Below are 5,817 nucleotides of genomic sequence, written 5' to 3'. Positions count from 1 at the left end.
TAGCAGAGCTTAAATTGGACAAGTCTAATCTAACATATTGAAGAACTTATGAGAATTTTTCATTTAATTGATGATACATTATGTTAAACAATTTTTTTCAAGATCATACATGTATTTCTTGCGTTTTTATCCTGTATTTCACGCGAATTACCTAGGAAACATAACATGGCTTTACGTGCCACGATTGATTCGCGGTGGAAACTAATTGCACGCGCAGTTCCAAGAATTCTTTGCGTTAACTCGCAACACAACAAGCTTCCATCGCATCGTAACGATAGTTGGGAAATCCGGAGCTAACTCCTGTATCCTCGACGTCAGACAAGGAGAAAGCGCCGGATTGTGTTCACGTACATGGACACTTTACTGCCCCACCCGAACAAACTGCACTTCGCAGGGTAATCATTTCTCTGAAAGGATCACTGATCCATGACTTACATTTTCGACGTAACATAATGTTGGTCGATTCTCGTCGATAATTTTTCTTGGTATATTTAAAACATAAAAAATCGGTTTTTGTAATCCGCGGAAACGTCGCGTCTCTTATGATGGCTGCCTAATTAAGTTTTTCTTAGTCAAAGTAGAGAAATATTCCATTGTTATGTCGTCTGAATGAATTTTATGTTCCTGCGATCTATATTAACATATCAGTAGTGCGTCATGAAATTTCAAGTTGAACAAAAGCTCTTCATTTAAGGCTCGTATTTTAATAAGGATTATATTCTTGCGGCTCGTAATCTATTAATTCTCTAATTTAGCGCTTCAATATTTTAGTTCAATTAGTGAATAAGAATCCTTCAAGCTCGAATTCCATTAGTGTTCACATAGATCCATATTTGCGAAATACAAACGGGCGAACATACGCACGTACATAACCCTATTCAGGGTTAAGGCAAGGAATGAAATTAACAGCAAATCGCCATCGCTGCCACAGTTGAGATTTTCCTCTTTCCTAGAAGACCCTCGTTTCCTCCTTTTGAAATGAATAACCCAGAAAAAGACGACTAGCGCAGCTAGTCATTACAAGTTCGTAACGTAATGTATCCTCGCAGTTACATTGTATTAACGTGTTGCCTATTCGTTGGGCCCGGATGCTCGACTACTCATTGTTGCATAAAAATGCGCAATAATTCTTGGTTGCCGCAACCCCCGCGCGTGCTGCTTTGGAAGAGCGATGACCAATTCTTCCTTTCCCCTCCTTCTCATCCTTTTCTGTTTCTGGCAGTCGTTACAAATCAAGCTGCTTTAGCGGGATTACCACGGCGCAGCACTCCGATAGAGAGAAAACTTCGACGAGCTTTATGATCGAAATTTTCATAAGGTCTGGACGTCGACCCTGGCCGGCGGCAAGAGAAAGGTTGAGGGAGGGAGGAGGGGGGAGAGAGGAACCAAGCAGATATAGCATGTAGAAAATATTTCCAGGACGAAAGAAGGGTGCCTCAAGCGCGAACCCGGAAGTTCGGTCATGATTTAAGCGACCACACTTCGAAAATCGCGGAAACATAAAAAACGGACATTCCCTTTGTCTGAAAGAGACAATTCATTAAGCTATGTATGTATAGCATTACCTGGAGATTCTCGCGTGTTGTTGTGTCGTACTATTCCAATGACGTTTCTCGCGGTACAAGCGCGTTCTGATTGCATTCTTTTGTTATACGGGACGTTGAACAACAATTCGGGCGAAAAAATTAAAATTCCCATTTTGCCGCAAACAATTTTCATTAATATAAAACAGTTTAATGTTAATTACACATTAGTGTAAAACTTTTACATCGCGCGATGATTACGTTTGCGCCTAAATTTGCTGCAACGAATTATGGAGCTAATTGCGTTTAATACGTCGATGTAATTTTAGAATGCATCTTCAGTGTCATTTAAAGATATGCAAAACAATCGTTGTCATGCAAATTAGAGCCGTTGAAGTATCGTGGCTGCTAATCGATATCTCGTTGAGTTTAAAGAAAATTTTTTCCAACTTTCCTAAATTCACGATAAATGTCGGTCGGTCCCTTCGTGCCAGTGAATCCATTCAACTAATGGTTACATAACATACTTCACATATGAGGATGCAACATGAACATTATATGATAATGAAATCAACATTTCGCTTGCATACGGTAAAAATGACTAATTTAAAATGCAGAATTTCGCTGGCTGTGCGCAAAATCCGCTGAGAATTTTGGATCACTTGATTTCGCCATTATTCTACGTGAGATTCACGCGTTACCGCCATGAGATATCGCCGCCTTCATCAGTCACGAGTAAACATTGGTGACCGCTGATTTACTAATTGGTCCCATCTGAGCCTAGCCTTTGAATATCCAGACACACAATCGTTATAGAGACACTAATACGGCCGCAAATAGCACTGGTAAATTGCCAATCCTGCGATTAATCGAATTTGATTGAATCTTCGCCTGAAACTCTCGATTGTGCAAACGCAAACCAAAATTTTATATGATCATTTGCTCGCGTATGTTGCAAAGTATTTAACATCAATTTGTATTTAGTATAAGGCCTTTTGTGCAGATATTGTTAATTTTTGCAAAAGAGATTAATCGAAGAAGGCACTCTCGATTGTCCGAACATACTTCGGGAAATATTAATTATGGCTGTTTGTAATGATAATTTATTTTAATTTATAAACAAGATGAAAAGGGTTAAAGTTTAACTATGTTTAACTATCTGTAGCACCGCACGTCGGATATTCAACTTAACGTCACTTAGTATGGTCGAGAATAATTGCATCAGCGCTTTGTAGTGCTCCCAAGGGATAAGACATACTCTATTTTATGACAAAACTAATAGAATTTCCGACAATAACATTCTCTATATGATTACCATATTAATTATGTAAAATATAACATATGTTCTGCAAAAAAAACCAAATAGCGCAAGTGACCGGAAGACATAATATTTCTAATATTGCATGCCTTTAAGTTACGAATTCGCTTTGCGCAAATGTCAAAATGAAAAGTTTCAAAGTGGGTCTAGGCATATTTCTTATAATGCATGAGAAAGCTCACGATATATGATTTGATTTTGCCTATCGTTTTGCAAACGCGCGACCGCCATCGTCATCCTATCGAAATTGGATTTCCTCTTCTTCGGCTATTACCCTTGACTGCGAGTTAATCTATCAATGTCAGTTGCGTTATTCGTTGTTATTAACGCTCGGATTCAAGAGCAGCCAATATTACGGCCAATATTATGCAGCTCAAGGTAGCATGGCACATATAAAAGTACCGCCTCCATTATCGCTTCCTGTAATCAAGAGAATTCCGAAGAGTAGTCGGCTTTTGCGAATACAAAGGACATCATAATTATTTGGAACTGATTCTTCTTGAAAGATACTGCCAACTTAAAAAAATCTAAAAGACATTTCTAAAAGATATTTTTATAAATTATTATTTTGGGACTTAAAGAATAAAACAATCATTCAAAGCTGTCTTATATCTGATGTTTAGCAATTATCATCGAAATAGTAAAAATATTAAATATCATATATACATATTCTAATCATAATTTGTATTTTTTTACATGTTTTATATATTCATATAAAAGAAATATAATTCCATAAAAATAATACTAAAAATAAAAATATTTTTAATAATGATAATTGAAATATTAAATTTTTGGAAAATCTAGAAATATAGATATCTACACAAAAAATTTAGTGAATATTACGATTCTTTAACTTAAAAATACAATAAAAGAGAAATAGAAGAGTTCGGAAAAATAAGTAATCTAAGTGCGTTGAATGTTTAAAACATTCTTATGAATCGTGTCTTGTTAATCTGTTATCCTGACTATCATGCTAAAAACTTGAAATCCGTTGTTAGAATATTATTGAATAATGATCAATGACTATCCTTTGTAATTTATTTTTTCGATAATGAAAGATTAAAAAATTTTGGCTAATAAAAAATATCTTTATATGAAAATCATAACAATAATCATAACAATAATAATAATGATCAATTAAAAACATGGTTTACAATTTCTTATTGATGTAGATCCATTGTCTGAAAAATTTAAAAACGTCATCAAAGATATGGTTTCCGTTGTATCCTTTTACTGTATAAATAAATTGGATAACAGGACAAAAAGATCCATTAGTCGCGACTTGTAAAAGAATATAGTTTATAAACTCTCTTGTAAAGACTGTGATACTTATGTTGGACAAAGGGAAAGACAATTGAAAACGAGAATCTCAGAACACAGGTCTTATATTAATAGAAATACAACAATACATTCTGTAATTAGATTAGGTTGTATCATAGTCATGATTTCTGTTGGGAAGATCAAAATTTTGGATGTTGTACGAAATTACAATAAGAGACTGATATCAGAGATGATCAATATAAAACAACAGTATAGCATTAATCTGAAAATAGACACAGAACTGTTAAATTAAGTATATTATAGTTATTTTAACAACTCTTAATTTTGTTTTTATTATTAACATTAAACTTAATTTTTAAATGATCGGTGAACCATCATTATTTTTAATTTTACTGTTTAACGATATATGAAAATCATTTTATAAAATTAAAAAAAAATAAGTTGAAAACATCATTATGTACCGCTTTTAAACAGCGATGCGTTCTTCTGTAAGAAAAAATATAATTTAATAAAAATAATATATCACACGGGTGTATGTCCAAGCCTCAGAATTCTTTTCATGAGAAACGAAGAAATTAGGAAGAGACAGGGAAGGACGCAATTGACACTGCTCTTATAGTTGCTCTGAGACACGTGCAAGTTGAAAGCACTTAAATATACCTAGATGTGGGTCAATGTCAATATGAGACGCTATTATCCAGTCTGAAACAATGCATCCGTTAATCCTTTTTTAGGTCAAGAAACTTAATTCTTTCGATCAGAGATCAGGTCCGTACAATCTTTGGAAAGATGAAACGAATCGAGGGGAGGTGCCGAAATAAATTATATAATAAATTTATTTAATTGTACTTATCTATATATAAATTTTATTTATTTAGTTTTATATAGAGGGGAGAGGAGGATAGCTTCTCAGGTTCATAAATTACTATGTAATGAAATCATTGTATTTTTGTTGCTAGTAATTATATACTATAGATATTGAGGTATAATAATAAATAACATTGAAACAAATATCATAATGACATATATATTTTATTTATATTTTAAAAAAGCACTCTTTTTGTTCAAGAGTACTCTTCTGAGGAGACAGTTTTGAATTACTCTGGGGGTTTTGAAATTTATTATAAAAATAAAAGATTAAACGTTTTTTATGTACTAATTTATTTATATAAATAAGAAATTCTCTTTTTAAAATATAATAAAAATTGAAAAATTAAGAATCTTTAATGATTATGTTAATCAAAATAAAATTAAAAATATAATAAACTCTGCTTTTAAATTATCAACATTTAAGTTTCAAATAGACTCTCTCTTAACTCTTATAAAAAACTTATAAAGCGATTTCACATCTCAATCAGTAAAAATATATGTAATGCTATCATTACAAGAACTCAATAATGAGTGATGCTTTCTAGTATGCGACACAGTATGACACAGTGATCATGTTATCTTCGTTTAACATTAGCAAACAACAAGAATATAATGATTTACTGTGTTACACTGTGTTATCTGTGTATCTCTTGCTACATCAGACAATTTGGGAGATTAGAAAATAATCATGTAATCGGATAATTCAGTTTCTATTGTACTGTATATAAATTATTACAGGCAGCGTTCTTTATAACAATTAAGTATGAAAATATTTGAAAAAACTGTATATTTGTATCTGTCATACTGTCAAAAGATTATGATAAA

The sequence above is a fragment of the Atta colombica genome, unplaced genomic scaffold, assembly GCF_001594045.1.
Source record: "Atta colombica isolate Treedump-2 unplaced genomic scaffold, Acol1.0 scaffold84, whole genome shotgun sequence".
NCBI classification, from domain to species: Eukaryota; Metazoa; Arthropoda; class Insecta; order Hymenoptera; family Formicidae; genus Atta; species Atta colombica.
The sequence above is the reverse complement of the archived record's forward strand: the minus strand, read 5'-3'. Positions refer to the sequence as shown.